A 22,720-nucleotide genomic window follows, 5' to 3' on the forward strand; every position below is an offset into this window, starting at 1 on the left:
CCAGTCTTTAGAAACATAACCCCGCCCTCCAGCTTGTGAATGGCCCGTGGAGGTGCCATTGCTGGTTTTGCCCCGCCCACTCGTGCCCAAAGCCCCGCCCTGCTCCCGCAAAGCTAAGCCTACCAGACTTTCGGCCCAAGGCTCCTCCTCTGGACCAACCTCCGCCATCTTGGCTTCTGATTGGTCCGAATGCTACAGAGGCTCCGCCCTCATCACGGGAAACCCCGCCCCATGGAAGAGCCCTCTTTAGGCCCCGCGGTGCGTTTGGCAGCGCGGCTACTGAGACACTGGCTGGAGGCAGGTGAGCTCGGCGTGCTGAAGAGAGTCCGGGTCTGTAGGAGATGAGTGGGCTGCCTCAGAGAGGGTGGGGGCAGTCTAGAGAAGTGGGGCGAAGTCAGACAAGAGTGGGGTGCAGTCAGAGAGAGTTGGGTCGCAGAGAGGAGTGGGGTGCAATCAGGGAGGAATGGGTTACAGTCAGTTATGGAGGAGTGGGGTGCAGTCAGCTAGGGAGGAGTGGGGTACAGACAGACAAGAGTTGGGTGCAGTCAGATAGGTATGGGGTGAGGTGACAGAAGTGGGGTGCAGTCAAGGGAGTGGGGTGCAGTCAGGAGAAGTGGGGTACAATTAGCGAGAAATGAGGTGTAGAGAGGAGTGGGGTGCGGTAGGGGAGGCATGAGGTGCAGTCAGAGAGGAATGGAGTGAAGTCAGGGGGGAGTGGGGTACAGTCGAGTGGGATGCAGTGAGAGAGGAGTGGGGTACAGTCCAGGAGGGGTGGGGTGCAATTCGGGAAGGGTGGGGTGCAGTCCGGGAGGAGTGTGGCACTACTTGTCTGCTGTCTGTTTGCACATGGTACGAACACCTTGGAAACAAGAACATGGAGCAGGGGAGGTACCTGTGTGTCCCTCTCAGGGACTCAGGGTACATAGGTTTAGATCTTGGGGTGCACAATCTCATAGCTGACTGGTTGTTTCAGAAACTTCCTGTGGGAGTGTTAGGGGCAATAGTGTTAAGGTGTGTGGGTGGCTCTCCACTGTGGGGTTTGGGGTAAGGATGGGGGATGAGGTGGGAGAGAGGGTGACAGGGCTGGGGATCTCCTGTTATACTGAAACTGTGACCAAGTGTCAGGGAACCAGGCACCAAGCTCACGGTTTGCAGCTGCAGACAGGTCTAGTGCTCTCAGTGGCTTTGGGACTCTGCTTCTGTCTGTCACCTGCTGTTCTTCAGTTCCCCCAACCCACCCCACCCCAGTGAGGGAAATGGCAGCTAGCCCTAGGTAGGTTCCCTGCAGTACTGGCCAGAGAAGGTGTGTGATAAGCCCATTCTAGTGCAAGCTGTCATAGAAAGACTACAGGAAATCCCCCTCGACCCCCACCATATCGTCTTGGGGTGCCCTCCACCCTGGTGGCGGCAGTCATGGTCTCCCAGTCCTTAAGAAACTGAGTCCGAGAAATGGAAAGTTTGAGGCTAGCTTAGGCTACATTGTGAGTTCCAGGATAGCCACAAATGCATAGTGAGATGCTGTCTCAAAATCGCCACAGTCAGCCTGCAGTTTAGTGTAAGATTGTCTCCAAGCTTGGGTGACTCCGTTGTGCAGGGAACACTGGGTAACATCCAGGGACATGTGTAGCTGCTTTAAATCCGGGAGGTCCTGGTGCGCAGGGTATAGCCTAAGACTGCACAGCGCCTCGAGGGGCCCAGAGCGTCCCACAGAGAATGAATAGGCCCAGACCCCGTAGCCCAGAGACAAGGAAATCTACCTGTGATCTATGCAGCCAGGTTGGCAGTGTGTGGACTGGGGCAGAGCCCAGGGGTGGAGAGCACCTGCCTAGAATCCCCCAGGGAGGCACTGGGGCTGAAAGCCATGTCCATCCTCCTGCTTCAGGCTCGCCACTGCTGGGATTACAAGGCATTTGTTATGACACCTAGTTCTTCCAGGTGGCCTGTCCAGTTTTGTTTTTGAAACAAGCTCTCCTTGTAGCCTAGGCTACCTCTCTCTCCTGTTCCTCCTGTCTCTCTCTTGAGTGACAGGGTAGGTAGAGGTCACCACACTTGGCCCTGTGTAGATTGCCCACACTCTGATTTTTTTTTTTTTCTTTTTTTTTTTTTTTTTTTTTTTTTTTTTTTTTTTTTTTTTTTTTGGAGCTGGGGACCGAACCCAGGGCCTTGTGCTTGCTAGGCAAGCGCTCTACCACTGAGCTAAATCCCCAACCCCTACTCTCTGATTTCTTTCATTTTGCTTTCCTTCCTTCCTTCCTTCCTTCCTTCCTTCCTTCCTTCCTTTTTTGAGACAGGGTCTCACTGTGTAGCCCAGACTGGCCTGGAGCTCAATGAGATCCCCCTGCCTCTGCTTCCTGAGTGTTGGACTTTAATGGAGTGGTCATCACACCCAGTTCTGTGTGGCTTTGAAATTGTGAGTGATTGAGCCAAGTCTGCCCACACCCACAGCTTCTTTCGTGAAGGATCCTTGGGGTCCCCTGGTGAGTCCGTTGTGCCCAGGCGAGGGACGCCCAGTGGGGTGGCTCATCTTTGTCCACACGGCACAGAACTGTCGTTTGCTCTGGCACACCAAGTAGTAACAGGAAAGAAAGCTGCCCCCGCAAGACGTTGTCACAGGTTTTTTTCTTTGTGTCTAGAAATAGCGACTGAAATGATGCTCACTGGGTTGGGGACACAGCTCAGCATGCACCAGGCCCCCGGTGTTGTCCCCAGTACCTCACAAATATAACATAATCCCAGAAGCAGGTGGATTTCTGTGACTTTGAGGCCAGCTTGGACTACTTAGTGGGTTCCAGGCCATCCTGGGCTACACAGTGAGACCTTAGAACTTTCTAGAAAGAATGGCTGCCACAGCCACTGGCCACTGCAGCATCCATTGTGGTTGACGCGGGCTGAAAGTCCAGACCCTTTTGTTTTCTCTCTGGCTGCTGTGACTATATGACAGGGGCTTGGCAAGTCACCCCTTGCTTGCTTCTCTTCCGTGGAAGATTGTCCCACGCCTGAGTCCTTTATTGTGTCACCTTGGCAATTCCAGGTGCTTGTGGCAACGAGGCCTGGATGTTGCCTCCTTCCCGCTCCCACACTGGGAGGTGAAAGCCACCATTTGTGACTGAGTAGGAGACACCTCAACCTGCTCCCTCGGGTCTCCCCCTCCCTGTGATCTGGCCGCTTTCTCCCTGGCTCCTGGAAGGACCGGTCCTGTCTTAGTCTCCTCTGGTGGCTGGGGATGGGACATCGGAGAGCCTTTTAAAACACCTGCCAACTTCTTCCTGAGGACTCTGGAAAGTGGATGATCTGATCACTTTTCCTATTTTAAATTCGTGTCTGATTTGCATATTTTAAAATTCAACATTTTAAGCATAATAATTCAGGGTTTTCCTGGGCTCGTCTCCAGGTGCAGCCATGATCTGTACATGACAGGCTAATACCACGTTCTCACCCCAGGAAGATGTCTTCTACCGGCAACCCTGCACCGCCCCAGCCCAGCACCCACAGACACAGTTCCAGGCTCCGCTTTCTCCTGGTTTGGACATTTCCATCATGGAGTCGCAGGCTGTGCGGCCTTCTGCCCTGGTCTCTATCTCACTGAGTTCCATGTCCTTGCGTTCCTCAGATTCCTCAGAGCTGAGCTCCAGCTCACTATGGCGCTCTGCTGTGTGGACCAACCATGCTGTATTTCCACCATACATTCGTAGACACCTGGACTGCTTCTGACTTGTTCTGAAGTGAGCTTGTCCTGGTCATAATAACTTACTATACTGGCCTGAGGCCTTTCTCTCTTTTCTTTCTGAGGTGAAGGTGTGAATTTATCCATTTCCCTGTGCTGGTCCTTTTCATCCCAAAGCCCCGGAGCTCAGAGCCACAGCCTCTTGCTGGGTTTAGTCGATGGCGGCTAATACGCAGATCGGAGATCAGCTTCCTAGTCTCACTAGGACCTCGGCGGTCGGTCCGCCTGAGGACCCTGACCCTACTGCCTCCTCCATACCCCACCCCCAGCCAAGTGGAGCTTCCTGCTCCTGCTGCCCTCTGCTCTGCGAACGTTCTTTCCTTCCCAGTCCAACAAAGGCGCCTTGTCAGCCTGTTCTGTTCTCAGAACCCATGCCAAGTCCCAGATCATGTGATTGGACGAGTGACCACGCCGCACGTGTGTGTGTGTGTGTGTGTGTGTGTGTGTGTGTGTCTGTGTGTGTGTGTGTGTGTGTGCATGTGTGTGTGTGTGTGTGTGTGTGTGTGGTGCCTATGTCTATGTAGTGTATGTGGTGTGTGTGGTACCCATGTGTGTGTGGTGTGCATGTGTGTGTGTGGTGCCCATACATGTGTGATGTGTGTGTGTGTGTGTGTGTGTGTGTGTGTGCAAGTGTGCCTAAGGGTCACACTAGGAATGGGGCATTGACTTGCCTGTCATCCCAACACTGGGTCTCTGAGGCAGGGGGATTGTGAGTTCCAGCTTGAGCTACAATGATGAGATCCTGTCTAAAATCTAAAATAGGGCTGAGGGAGGCTCCGTCTTGCTTACTGCACCAGCATGAGCATGCAAGTTCAAATCTCAGGGACCCTCATATAAGCCATGCATGGCCACACAGACCCCAGTGACCCCAGCACTGTGGCACTCCAGACAGGGGAGCTTGCTGAAGTCCAGCCTCACTTTGGGTTCAGTGAGGAAGCAAGGAAACAAGGCAGAGAGCGATAGAGGAAGATACCCAGCATCATCCTCCAGCCTCCAAATGTGTGCAGGGCACTGAGTATAGACCATCTACACGCATGCAGAACAGTATTTAACCTAACAGGATAATCGCTTTGGGGCAGAGAGGTGGGTCTGGGGCCTAGAACTCCAAGCAGGAGTTTGAGAGGGAGTACTACTTGGCCAGATAAAAGGTGTGGCCAGAGCCCCTTCAGTTTCCCAGTCTCCTTCATGTCAACCCACAGTGGTTGGGTATAGTACTAGCATCCTGAGTTGGGGTGTCTGGGGGACTTTCCTGGGCCTCATTGGTGCTGAGTCCCTGGACTCCGCTGGTCTGTGCCAAGAGCTTTCCCAGTTGATCCACAGGATCCCTTCCAAAGGCTAAGAGTGCGTCTTGGGGCCGTTGCTTTCCAGCCTGATGCTCTTCCATTGTGAGTGGAGCCCTGGTTGTGTGGGTTCGCTCATGCATTTGAAGTTTTTTAAAGGGCCGTTTCTTCCTGCAGGCCATTCTCCATACCCCTCGCTGGGGCCATGGATACAAGATTGTTTTTGTTTATTGTTTGAGGGTGAGTGTTTTTATCTTACTTGGTCTGAGAACACAGAAGGAAGTGCCCAGTGGGGCCATTAGCCACAGATTGTGTCATCTTTAACCCCTGGAGTTTTCTTTGTACATCAGTGGGTCTTTTGAGGTGGCTTGCAGCTTTGGGGTCTCTGTAAAGATGAGACCATTGTAGCCCTGTCTTTCCACCCAATTCTCAACCTCGGGCTCGAATTCCCCTCTCTGTCCTCTGTGCCCCTACTCCTGTGGAACCAGCCAGTTCCAGACATTTGCCTCTGCTTGTGTTTTGTCCCCACGATGGGAGTGGCTATGTGCCCCCGTCAGTTTGTCTTGATGGAACCTTTGCAGCACTGGCGAAGCAGGTCCTGGGGGCCACCCCAAGTGCTTAAGGCACCTGAGTTGCACAGGTTGCTGGGGTTCAAACCCCAGCACCCATGTAGAGGCTGGGTGTGAATTCACATGTCTGCGATCCCAGCATTAGAAGGGCAGACACGGGTGATCACTGGGCTCACTGGCCAGCTCGCTGGAGAGACCCAGGCTACTTGACTATGCAATTCCATGAGAAGAAATGTCCAAGCGGGAGACTCCAGGGAACATCGGGATCATTGGAAGGAAGTTGACAGAGAAGTGAAGACGTGGTCTGAGGGGATGACTACTGTGCTCTCAGGAAATGGAACTCAAGAGGGCAAGATATAAAGGAAGTAAAATATAAGATGGGTTTCGTGGTACACACCTTTAGTCCCAGCATTCGGGAGGCAGAGGTAGGCGGGTCTCTGAGTTCGAGGCCAGCCTGGGCTACTCTCACAGATTGAAACTGTGCCCCTGTAATAAGTTAATATGACTATTGTATATCTAATATGCTTTTTAAAGGTTTGTTTATTTATTTACTTATTATATATGGGTACACTGTTGCTGTCCTCAGACACACCAGAAGAAGGCATCAGATCCCATTACAGATGGTTGTGAGCCACCATGTGGTTGCTGGGATTTGAACTCAGGACCTCTGGAAGAACAGTCAGTGCTCCTAACCACTGAGCCATCTCTCCAGCCCCTGTATATCTAATATGTTAATACTTATTAAACCAGTGACAGGATTAAGGGACCCACAGGTAGAAGCTGCAGCAGGACTCCTTTAGAAACCGGAGGGGCCATTAGTGATGCTGTCGGTTCTGGGATGGGGAAGGTGGCCTGGTGAAGGCTGAGGGAAGGCCTGGACTGTGGCGTGCAAACCTCCTAAGGCTGTGGCATCTCAGGTCCTGCAGGGTCCTGAGCACTCACTGTCTCTGCCTTCAAGACCCACTCCGTGCCAGGAGCTCCCTAGAGTGACAATATCTCTGGTCACCTTTGACTCAGAGGCACAGACCTGGACTCAGGCCAGGTCCTCCCCTGACTGGGGACATGGACCAGGGTCCCGGGCGGGCAGCATGGCTAGAGAAGTAATTAAGTGGCTCTGTTTCCTCTGGGGCAGTGACACAGATCTGTCCCTCCCTTCAGAACTGACAGTGATTCAAGAGTGAGAGACGGGGGAGGGAGCTTTGGGGACATCAATGTGAGATCTCTATGTCTGAGTGTGTCTCCCTTGTGTCCCTCGTGAAAATCACCCCCTCCAGCTGCAGAGCCTGGAACTCGGGGTGCAGGATCAGTGCTGTCAAGGCTCTTTGGGCCCCACAGGTTGTGAGGGGCTATGGGAATCTACCCAGGAGAGGCATCGGGAAAGGCCGTCGATGGAGGGGTTATACAGGGTGCTTAGTGTGGATTGGCCACTGTGCCAAGCCAAGACAGGCAGCTAGGTTTCCTCGTGGCTTCAGGACTCTAGGCCCATTGGCTTCTACTGTGATGGAGTGTAAGGCGAGCCAGATACTTCCTCCACAGCCCACTTCCTCCATCCAGGCTCTGCCTCCGACAGCCCATTCGCCTATGATTGATCGATGGGTTCACCCACGGATGAAACGAGTGCTGCCGTGATCCCGTTACCTACCCTCAGTACCATCAGTTTGAGAACAAGCCATCCACACATGAGTCGCAGTGGGTGAAACGGAAGCCACATCTCCAAACCACAGCAGATGCCCTGTTCAGGAGCACAGTCTGAGGGCACTCAAAACTGCAGAAATTTATTTCCTCAGTTTGAAAGTCCAGGGCTGGATGCTTGGTAAGGGTTGGAGCCCTAGTTTAGGATCCCGCAGTGAGCAGATGGGGGGCGTGGTCAGGGTGGAGCCCCGCCTAGAATCCCCAACAGTGGGGGTTGGGGCGTGGTCATGGTGGAGCCCCGCCTAGAATCCCCACAGTGAGGTGCTGGGGGCGTGGTCATGGTGGAGCCCCGCCTAGAATCCCCACAGTGAGGGGCTGGGGGCGTGGTCAGGGTGAAGCCCCTACCTAGAATCCCCACAGTGAGAGGCTTGGGGCGTGGTCAGGGTGAAGCACCGGCCTAGCAAGCCTCGGGGTCTTCAGGTTATGGCTGCTGTAATTTCTGTGGGTTCACAGCCTCTGCTACTGTTCCTGTGTGTCAGTCTTGTCTGTCTTGTTAGACCGATCGCTGCCAGTTAGTTTAGGACTCTTCCCAATCTGCCATGTTGTCTTCTGAAGACCCTTTTTCCAAGCGTGCTGACCTCTGAGGTGTCTCCCAGAATATTCTCAGGATATTTAATAGCTAAATTAACCCGCTGTCTCTGCCCTGGGCACTGTAGACACTATACTGTTCCAAGTCCTTCTTTGTGGCTGTATTTCGTGGTGTCCATCTGCCATTCCAGCACATGGGGCATGGAGGCAGGAGGATCAGAAGTTCAAGGTCATCCTCAGCTCCGTAGCCAGCTTGAGACCAACCTGAGCTACATGAGACCCACGTGGACTTGGGGTCCCTTGCGAGGGTTTTCTTGAGCTCAGTGATTGCACAAAGCCAAGATTCCCACAGCCCAGGTGCTTGAATGGGTGATGCCACAGCTAAATTGGGCGCGCTGTGCTCCAGAAGGGTATGGATGCGTTGGTTGTATTTTGGGGGAGGGGATGATGTGTTTTCTTCGCGCTTGTGACTGTGTCTGAGAATGGTTCATTGAAGACTGTGTAGACGGTTTGCAGCTGCGCATAGTCTGACGTAGTCTCTATGGCACTTTCTACGTGTGATAGTGTGACTGTCCCCAAGTGTGTAAAGCTCCAGATTTTTAAAAAGCTTATTCTCATCTCAACCAGATGGGGAGGTGTTAGCGTACTTCTGTTTTAAGAGAAGTGTCACAGTATATATAACAGCCTGGTGTCATTTTCTAACCAACAGAGTTCTCAAAAATGCTCAATTTTCAAGCCTGGCTAAGTAGAGAAACTCTGAGGAGTGAGGATACTACAGTAAGGACATGTGAGCAGCTCTTTGTGTATTCCGGATTGCCATTAAGGATGGGAGTCTCACAAGGGTGGATCTGAATCTCAGGGGCTGTATCAGTCAGCCAACACTGTGTAACAAGCAGCACCAGCTTCCCACAATTCAAACATTTGATGCTTATTGTAGGGTGCTCTCCAGGAGCAGTTTAGCCGATCTTCTGTTTGGGCTCTTTGGGACTCTTTGGGGTCATCCATAAGTGGGATGTTATGGATATCTGGGGGTATCACTGGAGAGGCTGTGGACATGTAACCCAGGGACCCCTGGAAGAGTCCCACCCTAGGGAGCTGTGATACGACAGACAGCAGGCCCTCTCAATCCACAACACTGGTGCTGTGTGTTACAGGGTGTTAGCTGGCTTGTACTCGTACAAGTCTGAGAGCCAAATCTACCCTTGCAAAACACTGATCTGAAAAGGTTTTGAAAGGCCTGGATTTAGAATTAGCTCTTCTTCAGGTGCCCCGCTGATGCTGGGCCAATTTTCTGTGTAGCTGGGCTGCACAATTGGGCTATTGTGCGTGACCAGTGTCCTCTGTTGCTTCCAGAGATGTCACATGACGGTGTTCACTGAGAAAGGGTTGCTCAAGGTGACTATTTACAGGGAAGTTCACCAGTTGCTAGCTTTGGGGATGGGCATATAGGAAGTCGAGATGTCCTTTGTAGGCTGGCCTTGAGTTCCTGCTCCTCCTGCTTAAGCCTCCTCGGGCCTGGGTGATGCATTGTACTCTGTGTCTCTTACCTCCAGTTACCTGTGCTCTGGAGCAGAGTGAGAGATGGGGGTGGGAAGCCTTCAGATAGGACAAGAAAGGACAGCCACCTGGATAGCACCTCTTGGTGGTGCGTGTCATCGTGATGAACCATGACATCCCTGAACCTCAAATGTCCCATGAGAAAAAGAACGAGGTGCGGGGTTGAGGATTTAGCTCAGTGGTAGAGCGCTTGCCTAGCAAGCACAAGGCCCTGGGTTTGGTCCTCAGCTCCGAAAAAAAAAAAAAGAACGAGGTGCTTTGGTCCTCATGCGGGGAACGGAACCCCAGGCGACACATAGGTTAAGTCAGTGTTCCATCCACTGGGCCCCAGCCTCAACCCTTCTTTAATAGTAAATATACCTTTACATACATATGTGTAAGTACACAGGATGTAACATACACTTCTTTTTATTTCCTGTGCGTGGGTGTTTGCCTGCATGTCTGTCTGTCTGGGTGCCATGCTGCATACAGTACCTGTAGCGGCCAGGAGGCACTGGGTCCCCTGGAACGGAGTCAGTCAGTTGCTATGTTGGTGCTGGGAACTGAGTCCTCTTCAGGAACCATCAGTGCCCTGAACCACTGAGTCGTCTCTCCAGCTCTGCTTGGGGCTGTCCTCAAGTTCATGGCCCTGAGGCCAAGCCACCCTGTCCTTGCCAGACAGGCACCCCTCTGACGGCATCTTCTAGAGCTTAGAGGAGTGCTGGATAGTGTGGAACACAGTCAGCTTGCAGGCTGGACGTGAAGCACACGCCCACGTGCACACGTGGTCCCTGCTGCTGGAGGTTAGAGTCCACAGCCTCTGGGGTGGCTTGACAGCCCTTCCTTTCTCCACAAATCACGGTGGCCATCAGGACTGTGTGTCAGGCCCTGGAAGGCTTGGTAACTTAATGCCGAGTGCTGAAGCCTCAGCCGCAGACAGACTCGGATTGCCACAGAGGGAGGATGGGGCAGGCGTCATCGTCCTGGACTAAGTGGGGGCTAGGAACTGTGTTCAGCTCCCTGCCGAGCCCAGGTGGAGGAGGGGCCCCAGGGGACAGTGACTCTGCCCTGAGAGAGCCTTTTGTGGAAAACCAGCCATGCGGAGAGAGCCAGGGCCAACAGCTCAGCAGGCTCAGAGGGTGACCTTGCAGAGTCACTCCTGTGGGTCCCCAGCGCAGGCACATGTCATTAGCTCCCCGGGGACTGGACGAGGGTATGAGGGGCTGACAGCCCAGCCCCTGAGTGCAGGGTGACAGGCAGGCGAGTGCCATCATACCTGGTCTATGTGCATATGGCTTTGTGTTTCACGCGCTGAGGGCTGTGCCGTCGCTGGTGAACTCCGGCTGAAGCTGCTCTGTGAAACGGTGCTCTGACGTACAAGGAGGCCACACTACACTCCGCAGGGCCTCAGAGGAGACACTTGTGGCTTTGCTGGCCAGGTCCCTATTTCTCAGCTCTCCCGATGCTGCCCACACCTGCCCAAGACAGCGGTGAAGGACCTAGTGCCATTGTGCCTTGGGGGCTATGGCAGGAGCAAACTGAAGGCCACATGTGACCTGGTCTGAGTTCTGACCAAATCTGCACTATTGAATACAGTGGCTCTGGTGGGTTTGTTTCCAATATTAGGGTTTGAACCCAGGGCCTCATGCATACCAGGCAGGCACTCTCCCACCTCAGGAGGCAGAGGAAGGAGGATCACTGTGACTTGGAGTCCAACCTGGTCTATACAGCGAGTTCTAGGACAGTCAGGGCTACAGAGTAAGACCTGTCTTGGAGACTGAGCTGAACCTTTGTCATCAGCTGTGGCAGCAAGCTCCTTTAAGTACTGAGCCCTCTCGCTGGCCCCTTTTGCTTTTTATTTCGGACACAAAGGCTGGTTCTGAACTTGCTCTGTGGCTGAGGCTAGCCTTGTCACCCTCTTATTTAAGAAGTCGGCTTCCGTCTGTATCACGAGGCTCAGTTATTGTCGCTTGCTTCGTTTTCTTTAAACAGAGTCTCGCTATGTTGCCCAAGCTGCCTCATACTCACAGCAATCCTCCTGCCTTAGCCTCCCCACTCCTTCGTGCTAAGATGACGGGCTTGCACGGCCACCATTCCAGAACCTTCTTTCTTTCAATAATTCAGATCGGCTCTGGTTTTCTAGCTCTTTCCACCCATACAGCGGCTGCTGTCTAGTCCCAGCTGCGCCCTGTACAAGGCCCAGGAGTGTCTGGCTCATGGGTGAGGGTGCCGGGCTGCCCTGATCCACCCTCAGTGCTCAGGAAGCTTCCTCCAGCACAGCCCCCCTGCATGGGGGGATCATCTCCCCTAGCTGTCTCCTCCCTGGACCCACCCCTCTTAATTTGCATATTCTGTTTTTAGCCTCTCTGGATTTTATATAATCCTGTCATTAAAGCTGTCATGGGAACCGAACACTCCCATTTCAGAGTCTCTTCTGGAAGCTAATTGCACATCTTCTTTTTCTGCTTTTTGTTAAAATGAATTTTACATTTTGGAATAGATTGAGAATAAGCTAATTGAGCCCAGGGCAAAGGTGTCTCCACGACTCAGGTCTTAGGATAGCCCTGTCTGCTCTCCTCGGACAGTAGAGCAGGTCAGGGTCTGATGAGACCCTCTCTTGACAGTCTTGATGTTGGCCTGAGGCAAGGTCATAGCCTGTGCTAAGGAGGCCAGAGTAGCTCTGGGAGCTGCCCGATATTCTGTTACTGATCTTGTCCAGAGAGGTCTCTACCCAGAATCCCCCAATGAGGGGCTGGGTCACTCTCTGCTGTGAGTTCTGCTGTGCATGGGGTTAGTTCAACCCCAGCACTATGAGGGAAAACCAAAGGAAACACTGTTGTTGTAGGAGCCCACAGCCACTGCCGCCCTGATTATAAGCTGGAGTGTGTGTGTGTGTGTGTGTGTGTGTGTGTGATGTGTGTATGATGTGTGTGATGTGTGATATGTGTGTGATGTGTGATATGTGTGGGTGTGGGTGTCTGTGATGTGTCATGTGTGTGGTGTGTGTGTGGTATGTGTCATATATGTGTGTGGTGTGTAGCTTGTGTGTCATGTGTGTATAGTGTGTGTGGTGTGTGATATTGTGATATGTATGGTGTGTGTGTCATGTGTATGTGGTATGTGTGTGTGGTGTGTGTGTGTGTGATATTGTGATATGTATGATGTGTGTGTCATGTGTGTGTGGTGTGTGTGTGATGTTTATGGTGTGTGTGTCATGTGTGTGTGGTATGTGTGTGTGTGGTGTATGTGTGATGTTTATGGTGTGTGTGTCATGTGTGTGTGGTGTGTGTGTGTGTGTGTGTGTGTGTGTGTGTGTGAGTGTTTACCATCAGGCATCTTTCTTTGGATACAGCTTTTCTTTACATTCAGTTGTCTCCTGCTTCTGCAGTATGTCTGCTCACGCCATGGTGAGTGCCTGACTCAGAGGTGATTCTTGGTGTCGATTCTCTCCCCACCATGTGAGTCCTGAGTCATTCATCAGGCCTGGCGACCCCACCACCTTGCCGGCCCCAGCTCTTTTTCATTTGGGATAGAATTGAATTCTTTTCTTATCCAGTGTCTGTCTCTACACACTGTCACTGTGGGGTGGCTCTTCCCTCCGGATCCCAGGCCATGTCACGCTCGGGGAGCTCCTGGCATGGAGTTAGCAGAAGCCAGGGACTTGCCTGGCACTGGCAGGGTCCAGGATACCCCCACGCACCTGAAGAGTGCCTGGTACCCTAGGGAGACCTCATCTTGACTTCGCAGGGCTCCAGCTAAGTGGAGCGGGCTGCAAGGGCCCTGCCAGCTGCCGGCTGGAGGGTGGGGACAGGAATGTTCAAGAACAAACAGGAAACTGGGCACTGTGGACGTGGATGTGTCACTCCAGCACCCTGGGAGCTGAGGCAGGAGGACTTCAACCTGACCATGGTGCCCAACCCATAAAATACTTTGAATGGGGGGCATTCAGTCCTTAAGTTCAACTGTCCTTCTGCCCTGTCCACTCATGGCCATGACACAGCCAGCTCTGGGTCCTGGTCACCTGACACCCTGATCTCTGGTGCGTCAATGCTCTCTTGCCTGCACCCCGCACCCCATCCAGAGTGGAACCGTCACCCTCTGCTCCCTGCCTCGGCAATCAGTGTTCCTGGGTGACATATTTAGATGGTTGCTATGGTGATGATGTTGACAGCTTCATGTGGCACAAAAGAAGGGCCCTGCTTTGCTATATCGAGCCTGCAGGAGACCGGTGCCTGAGCCACGTGCCCATGTCAGCGTGGGAAGGGAAGGGGGCTCAGACAGCCCAACCCACCCACTCACTCCCTGCGGAGGAGCCGCGACCTGCTTCAGAGGTATGCCTGTCACCTTGAGAGATGTGCAGGGAAGAACGGTCTCACCTGCCGGTGACTATGTCTTCCAGGGGACACTGGCCTGCCCCAGTTCAGGAAGTACCTGGCATGTAGGGGGTGGGGGCTTCTGTTAAGCATCTTCGGGACCCACAGCACCCACGGAAGAAGACCCAGGACCGTGTGCACAGCGCCCATGGGCTAATCATTGGGAAACTGAGACTCCTAGATTCCGCTCCCGTTGTCGCTGTGACACAAGGAACTTAAGAGAGGGAGGGGAGTTACTGACGTCCACCTTGGCAGGGAGGGCGTGGCGGCGGGAGGTGGGCGTGGCGGCGGAGGTGGGCGGGGTCCTCAGTCAGGAAGCAGAGAGGTGACCGACCACTGGGGCTCAGCTTGTGTTCTGTCTCGTTCCTACTCAGCCAGGCCAGGACCTTAGCTTGTGCGATGCGCCACCAGTCAGATTGGGTCCCACATCAGTTAACCAGATGTAGACTTCCTCTCAGACGGGCTTGTCTCCTTGTTGATTCACTGCCACTCTCAAGGTGACAGTGAAGATTATCACCAAAATCACACTGAGACAGGAAGATAACTGAATTCGAGGCTAGCCTGGACTGCATAGTGGGAACCCTGGTTCCAATAAACCAGCAGATGCGTGATCGATGGGCCTTCCTAAGCATGAACAGTTATTTAAGTTTCTTTAAGTCTATTCCCAGGGTGCACTGGGCAGGCTGTTTGTTTGTTTGTTTGTTTGTTTGTTTGGGACAGGGTTTCTCTGTGTAACCCTGGCGGTCCTGGAACTCGCTCTGTAGACCAGGTTAGCTTCTATAGGCCAGAGATCCTCCCGCCTCTGCCTCCTGAGTGCTGGGATGAAAGGCGTGCGCCTCATCCGCCACTGCTGCCACCACCACCTGGTTGTTCGAGTCTTTCAAGCATCTTGTCCATTTAGGTATCACAGTAGGTTAATGGGAAGATGAAATTTGGGACCACGGCTGTTGGGACTTATACGAGCTAAAAATGTACTTAAAAAAATTTAGTGGGTCTGACTGGGAATGGTGGCAATGCGCAGGATTTAAAAACATATGTTTTTGCTTCTGACCTGAAGTTTGGTATCTGGCTCCCACAAGGATCCCTAACGTCTGTGACGTCATTCCCTGGGGCTCTGATGCCCCTTCTGGACTTTGAGGGGATTGCATGCACTTGGCCAGTATATGCGCATGTCTGTGCGTGAGCATGTGTATGTAAGTTTTCTCACGGTCACCTCCTCATGGCTGTTCCTGCTCAGTCTCCACGACGGGACCCTGGGATGTCGGGGACACGCGTGGCTGTTACCCTAGGTGCGGAGTGGGTGGAAGTCCGTGATGCTGCGGCCAGGGTGACCACCCTGGGGATGCTCCCTAGATCCGGTCTGGAGGATACAGGGCTGAGGGTGTGTCTCCGTGTCGCTGCTGGGTGTCTTCTCATGTCCCTTCCAACAGCCCTCATTCTCCAAGGCGATACTCTCTGCCCACTGCAGACAAGGGCGGGAAGGGATCATGAGTCAGAGTCTAGGGAACAAGGAGGGTTGTCAGTCTGGTGTCGTCCAAGGGGACCTGGAGTCGTCTGAGACTGCTGAGAATAAGCGCGGGCAAGGGAGACCACCCGAAGGTTCTAAAAGAGGGCAGAGACAAGATATCCAGGGCACCAGGGCAGCTTGGCGACGCGCAGCGGTGTCTGGGTACACCCGGGAGTTCTTGGCAGAGTGGGGCTGCTTCACGCCCCACAGGGAACCAGGCCAAAGCCACGGCGCTTAGGAGGGACCCTGAGTTAATTATTTAGGAACATTTTCTCTGCTCAGCATAGGCCCCTGCACACACTCCGTGTGGACAGGTAGTATCTCTCCGGGAACCCCAGCTTCTGAGATAAACTCCTTCTCCACACAAAACGCACCCCAACTCCACCTAAATGACGCTGTCCAGTCTGTGTCTAAGCACGTGTGAAACTCAGTTTCCTGAAGTGTGACTGCGGGACAGCTGGATGGCAGACACCCAGGGCCCGGCTCTGGCACGTTCATCACCCATCCAGTCTCTGCCTGAACTAGCCTCGGCGCCTGCAACGTTCTGGCCGCTTCCTGCAGCGACGCTGCCATCTGCAGGCAGTGGCCGGCATCACAGCTGTCTGTGACACCATGCAAAAACTCAGGGTAGAGCGCTCTCCCAGAATGCACCAGGCCCCGGGTAGCCCCAGCACCATATAAACCAGCCTAGTGAGGACAAAACAAAACAAAACAAAAACAACATGTGATTTCATCACCGAAGAATCTGAGGCAGGAGGATAGTGAGTCTAAGGCCAGTTATACATAGTCACTACATAATGAAATCTTGTCTCAATAAAATTAAAATAAAATAAGGGCTGGCTAGAGGGCTTAACAGATAAAAGGGTCTTGCTGTCAAGCCTGAGGTCATGAGGTTGAGTCCCAGAACCACTAACCCTCTCGATAGATAGATAGATAGATAGATAGATAGATAGATAGATAGATAGATAGACGGACGGATAAATGTACAAAAAAACAAACTCGAAAACAGTCTTGGGGATACAGGGATTTGAATCATGTTGGGCAAACCCAGCATTTATTGAGCTCCCACTGTATACAACCTGCTTTGTAGAAATGAATTGGTTTAATCCTCAAAGAGGTTGTGAGTGCTGAGCGTGCCTGCAACTGGGAATTTTCACGCGTGTCCCTGCAACAGCGGCAGAAGAGGCACACCGTGAACCTGAGCGCCCAGGCAGAGGCCAGACTTCTGACCCTGCAGTGCCAAGATGGGCAGCCTCTGTTCCCCTGATCCTCTCTCCAGTTCTGCAGACACATGTCTCATGCTCGCCCACTCCCACCCGTGATTTCCCTTTCAAATGCGCGGGAGATTAATTATGAATTCCGCCTCATCCTTTTAGCAGATTGCTGTTCCCATCAAGTCGCCCACGCAGGCACCAAACCCTAGTTTGCCGGGGCCTCCGGAGCAGCTGGCTGAGGGTTCCTGTCGCTGCCTGGGCCGGGTGTGACCTCCCGTCCACACAGACCCAGACACCAGCCTGGCACCCTGCGGTGCCAAATTAATGCACAGTATTTCTCTTCCAGGGTGTGAAGCCTTCCTATTGGAACCTCGGTGCTGGGACGGTGGGACTCAGAGCAGGTAGGTGCTGTGCTCCGCGCTTCGCTCGCAGCTTTGAAGACTGGGCGTCAAGGTGGCTGAGGGGGCATCGGGCTGTCAGGATCGTGCAGAGACGGGGAAGGGGATGGGTCTTGATGTCTGGCAACATCAAGATATTCTGAGGGAGGCCGTGGTGCTGTGTAGGGTGACCTTGACCCCAGTCAGGGTCAGGGTGCAAAGGTCGCAGTCATGCAGTCAGCCTGTCCAGCTGTCTTGGCTCCATCCCAAGATTCTTTGGTCCTGCATCGCGTTTCCCACAACCTGTTTTGCTCACCCCGTTTCCCACATCCTCTGTTTCCTGCACCCCATTTCCCGACCTCACAGGTTGTGAGGCTCGTTCTTAGACCTAACTGGATGTGTTCGGTCCCTACATGCATTTGAAATTTGGCTTTGTTTTCTGTGCCTGTGAGGAAACATCCAAGACTGATACTTTGTAGAAAGTTTCGCTCTGGCTAATGGTGCGGTTGAAAACTTGCAGTTAGTCTGTTTCTGTGCCTGTGTCCGAGCACCCAAGGCTGCAGCTGCTTTAGGAGGAAAAAGGGTTGTTGAGGCTCACGCTTGTGTATGAGATACTTCGTCTTAATCTGATTCCTGGAACTGTTACAAACTACCTAAGGCTGGAACCTTTATAAAGAAAACATTTGTTCGGACTCTCAGTTCTAGAGGGAAGGTTCGGGAGGGAGGGCAGTGTGTCCTGTTGGAAAGATCACATGGCAGGAGACTGAAGCCAGGCCGGACTTTTCTTGTTTTGTGTTGAGACAGTGGCTCATTATGTAGAACAGGCTGGCCTGGAACTTGCAGAAATCCTCCTGCCTCTGCCTCTTGAGTACTAGGGCATGTGCTACTACCCGGTACAGCCTTCCTTGATCTGCAGCCACTAATTCTTTCTTGGGGACCCTTGAGTGTGGAATTAAACAAATTCCTACCGCCGGGCTAGAGAAATGGGATAAGGCACAATCATGTGCTCCTGTCTCCTGACACCTGTAGGTGGGAGCAGGACAATCAGGAATTCAAGCTACAAAGTGAATTTGAATTTGGAACCAGCCAGGGCCACCTTTCTTTCTAAAATATAAAGTAAAATTTAAAAAGTCAGCCCAGCATGGTGGCATGCACCTTTAGTCCCAGCACTAGGAGGCAGAGGCAGGAGGATCTCTGTAAGTTTGAGGCCAGCCTGGGCTACACAGTAAGATCCTATCTCAAAAAAATGAAAGATTAAATTTGGCTTTTACGTTGTCAGGGAACCCTGTGTAACATCAGGGCACATTGTGGCGGGCATAACTGGGGAGCCTCTGATGTGGGGCAGACAGGAGGCTGTGGGTGGCACTCGGGGTTCAGTGTACCCCACAGAGAACCCTCTATCCAGGTCTGAGGCCCTGACCTTTGGGACCTATCAAGGGGCCCCTGACATGACTTTTCTGTTGCAGAAGAAGCAGTCTCTCTCTCAGGGTCCCCTCACAGAGTGGGATGCCAGATAACTCCTAAATTTTGGTTTTTTGCTCTTTCTTTTCTTTTCTTTTCTTTTTTTTTAAGTTTTTCAAGACAGGGTTTCTCTGTAGTCCTGGCTGTACTGGAACTTGCTCTGTAGACCAGGCTGGCCTCTCAATTCAGAGACCTGCCTGCATCGCTTCTCGGCCTTTTGGCTAAGATCAAGTGCAGAGATCTGCCTGCCTCTGCTTCCCAAGTGCTGGGATTGGGTTATGTACAACCACACCCAAGCATCTTTAAATTTTTTTTTTGGTTCTTTTTTTTCAGGAGCTGGGGACCGAACCCAGGGCCTTGCGCTTCCTAGGCAAGCGCTCTACCACTGAGCTAAATCCCCAACCCTAAATTTTTTTTTTTTATTTTATGTGAACTGCTGTTTTGCCTACATTCATGTCTGAGTGAGGGTGTCTGCTCCCCTAGAACTGGATTTATGGGTGTTTGTGAGCTGTCATGTGGGTCCTGGTGACTAACCAGCATACACTATGAGAGCAGCTGGTGCTCTAACTACTGAGTTCAGTCCAGTATGGCACTTTACAAAATAAAGCACTACATGTTCTTATTCGGGCGTGTGTGCATGTCCTGGAACACGTGGAAATTTACAGGACAGTTTACTGAAACCGGGCCTCTCCTTTCAATGGGGAGTCGAACTCAGGCCTTCAGGCTTGGTGGCCAGTTTTTTTTTTTTTTTTTTTTTTTTTTTTCTTTTTCGGAGCTGGGGACCGAACCCAGGGCCTTGCACTTGCTAGGCAAGTGCTCTACCACTGAGCTAAATCCCCAACCCCAATCATATTTTTTTTTTAAACATTTATTATATATAAGTACACTGTAGCTGTCCCATTACAAGATGGTTGTGAGCCACCACATGGTTACTGGGACTTGAACTCAGGACCATCTGGAAGAGCAGTCAGTGCTCTTAACCAGTGAGCCAACTCTCCAGCCCTCAGCGTTTTTATTGCTGAGCCATCTCCCTCATCATTTTGTGCAAGTTTGGCGGGGATAGTAAACAATATCTGCTGTTACCACATGTGGCCACTAAGAGGCAGGAGAGATCCGTGCGCTTCTGCACCGCAGCACGCAGGGAAGGCGTCAATGGGTGTGGCTCTCAGACAGAGCTTGGAAAAGGAAAGGAGAAGGCTGGGGTGACAATTACCACTCCATGTGCCCCAACGCCATGGACAAAACGAAGCTCGAGAACATGTGGCCACCCAAGGCAACAGCGGGTGGGCGGGAAGCTCCTGTCACAGAGTCACAAAGGCGGACACAGTCAGCTCAGCACCTTGCGGGGCCGGGGATGACATGAGAAAATGGCATGGCCTGGAAGCCTCACGGGAACCCTTCTCCATAAAACCCTGACGCTCAGGGATCCACATGAGCTCAGAGCCCTAGAGTGGCCCCAGCACGAGGTGTTTTTTATTCAGGTTCCCATTTTTTCTTGCGATTTGGGGGCAATTATGTGGGAACTGGTACCTTTTGTCAGGAGCTGCCTTGGTGCAGGTGGCTCAAGGCTGGTCGCCCTCCGGGTCTGTCCCAGGCACGTTAAAATTGTGCTGTTATCGGGAGTCCTGGGAACGCGCTACCGCGATACAGGTCCGCATGCAGTGCTTGGCTCACACGGTCACAGCAGCTGCCAGAACAACAAACACAGACAGTGCTGTGTCACCGTGTGTTCACATTGTGACCCACCAGGAGTGTCCCCTGATGTCGCCCATAGTGCCTAGAACTGACTCCTTGCACAGTCTGCAACTCAGAATTCCAGAAACTTCTCAGAGCATTGAGGACTTCAAGGGTGGTCACGGGGTGGGGGAGGCTCCTTCCCTCATGGCTCAGCGTGTGCATTTCCATGTGAGCAGGACTTCAGTAGAAGCAGGTGCCTGGGTGGCACAGTCTCCAGGGTTCCTGGGAACCCCTGAGCCAGAGCATCTGTGCCGAGGACAGGCTGCCCGGCAGAACTGGGGGAGAGCACTGACAGAGAGAGAGTGGCTAATGAAGACGCTGACAAAGAATGGCCCAGCCCCAGACACCCACAGTTCTGGGGGTGGGGACTGCCCCTATTGTACTGACATCTCACCTAGCCATGGAGGAAGCCTCTTTGTTGTTTGAGACTTGGTCTCCTGTAGCCTAGGCTAGCTTCTGATACTCTTTATGTAGCTGATGATGACCCAGGCTCCTGATCCTCCTGTCTGTAACTCCCGAGTGCTTTGTGACAGGTGTATGCCACCATGTGCTAGGGACAGAGCTCAGGGCTTCATGGATGCCAGGCATCTGAGCTACAAACACCTATCAACCGAGCTGCCATCACCCTGCTGGCCGAGCTGCGCCCCCATCTCGGGATCACTGTTCTTATTTTCTGCAGTGCCCTCTGGTCCCCTCCCAAGCCCCAGCAAACAGCTCCCTCCTTGAAACCCCATGCACCCAATTTACCCTTTGAAAATGGAGACCCAGAGAAGTCTGCACAGAAAGAGCTAGAAGTTTCCTCTGTGGTGGATGCTGTTGCTAAGCAACCACCTGAAGCATCAGCTTCCCCCAGAGTGGTGCTGATGCAGGAGTCGGTCATTCCTGGATTTGCTGGGCCCTAGCCTCTGCTGACTCAGTACCCATGGGGGTGACAGGCGTGTATGTGATGTGGCAGGGGTGGTAGGGACACAGGGGAGCCAGCAGAGCTGGACACAGCTCACCCGAAGTGGGTGTTAGGCATCCCACAGCACCCCAGGTCCACGACAGCGTCTGCAGAGCTAGACCCTTGCCTTGGTTTAAGGTCATTCTTACTCGTGTGTGGGAGGGGCATGCAGTACCGGCAGCGGCCAGAAGTGGCGTGAGTGGCCGTGTGGGACCCTCTGAAAGAGCAGTCAGGGTTCTTCCATCTCCAGCCATCTGTCCCCATCCAGGGTCCCCAGCCAAGGTGCCCTGCATCGCTGCCCCCACTGTGCTCTTGGAGTTAGTTCACAGCGGCTGCTGGGTCCCCACCTGGATAACACATCCTGATGTGTCACCACCCTCTTACCCTCCCCTCATTGCCCTATGGCTCAGGGACATCCTAAGCTCCAAGCAGCTGAGCGCAGAGAGCCCAGCCTGCAGCCTGCATGGGTGTCTGCTTCATCCCAGCGTGCATGCATGTGTGCATGCATGCATATGTGTGTACGTGTGTGCGTGTGTGCGTGCGTGTGTGTGTGTGTGTGTGTGTGTGTGTGTGTGTGTGTGTGTGTGCGTGCGTGTGCTGGGCCTCTGCCCTCTAGTTGCCTGATTTTTATCCCAAGTTACCCATGAACGAGTTCTGGTTACTAGCTGGGAATGGGGAGGTGACCCAGTGTGTAGTCTTTGCTGGCTGGGCTACTATGAAGACTTGAGTTCAAATCTCCAGCGTGAATGCAAAACAGCTGGCTACAGCCAGAACCTGTGGTAGTCCTAGTCAGCACTGGAGAGATGGAGGCAGGAGGATGCCTGGGATCCTGGCCGGACAGTCCAGCCTAACAGGTGAGCCCCAGGTTGGCTGAGACCCTGTCTTAAGAAGCACGGCACAGGGGTTGGGGATTTAGCTCAGTGGTAGAGCGCTTGCCTAGAAAGCGCAAGGCCCTGGGTTCGGTCCCCAGCTCCGAAAAAAAAAAAAAAAAAAAAAAAAAAAAAGAAGCAAGGCACAGAGCAACTGAAGTTGACGGCTGAGGTGAAGGAGAGGTTGAGGAGCCTCCCATGGCCCTGGGCAGGACCACACCTGATGTGTTAAGAACAGGGAGTGAATGGAGCCTCTGGGCAGCCTGCCTGTCACACCCCAAGGAGGAGTAAGGATCCCACGGCTTCCTGGAATGCCACATGCTGTCCCCATCGCCCTGACACATTGTGCTGAGTCAGAACTGTGCTGGGCACACAGCCCCCATGACCCCGGGGAGCCCAGGAGTCCAGCAAGAGCAGGAGGGACAGAGAACAGGGTAGGGGTGGACATGGATCCTTGAAGTCAGAGACTCTGGCTTTGCTCGGAGAAGATGGGGAGAGATGCAGCTATGGCACTCCTAGCACACCCTTGTGTCCTGGGACACCATGCCAGAGGCATGGGGACTCCTATTGCTCCTGGTGTAGGGGACCCACTTGGTCTCAAGGGCAGGACGTCTTGAGCCCTGCAGGGTGCTGAGCAGCTCCAAGTAGATACTCCACCAGTGTGACAGCCACAATGTCCCTAGAAGTCCATCTGGAGTCCCCTGGTAGGCAGAGACAACCTGGGTCAGACCCCAGAGCTTCAAGGTGACTTTCCTAGAGGAAGTGACATTGATATTCTAGTCTTATGGTGAGAGAAATCTAACATTCCTGACTGAAAAACAAGGAAATGGGGGCTCATAGTGGTTAAAGGGTGCCCTTGTCCCAGGTTCTCAGATTACTGAGGACAGAATGTGCTCTCCCTTAGCCCTGA

At 53.0% G+C, this 22,720-nt stretch overlaps 1 protein-coding gene and 1 long non-coding RNA gene across 4 annotated transcripts in view; one reads left to right on the top strand and one right to left on the bottom strand.

Moving 5' to 3' along the window:
* Window positions 1-223: 223 nt before the first annotated feature.
* Gng7 (G protein subunit gamma 7) overlaps window positions 224-22,720 on the top strand; it is a 60,513-nt gene continuing 38,016 nt past the window's right edge. For 2 of the 3 annotated variants that reach the window (XM_032907438.1, XM_032907437.1), the window contains exons 1-2: window positions 13,531-13,660; window positions 16,770-16,824. The gene's annotated coding sequence lies outside the window, so the exon portion shown is untranslated. Of the gene's footprint in view, window positions 302-13,530; window positions 13,661-16,769; window positions 16,825-22,720 lie in introns of those variants that run through there. The other variant, XM_032907436.1, reaches the window with a different exon arrangement.
* Window positions 14,673-19,942, bottom strand: LOC116904674. Its single transcript, XR_004388376.1, has 2 exons — window positions 19,792-19,942; window positions 14,673-15,164 (listed from the first exon to the last, which is right to left on the bottom strand). It is a non-coding gene; the product is annotated as an uncharacterized LOC116904674 (long non-coding RNA).

This window comes from Rattus rattus, chromosome 1 (genome assembly GCF_011064425.1).
Source record: "Rattus rattus isolate New Zealand chromosome 1, Rrattus_CSIRO_v1, whole genome shotgun sequence".
In the NCBI taxonomy this organism is placed as follows: Eukaryota; Metazoa; Chordata; class Mammalia; order Rodentia; family Muridae; genus Rattus; species Rattus rattus.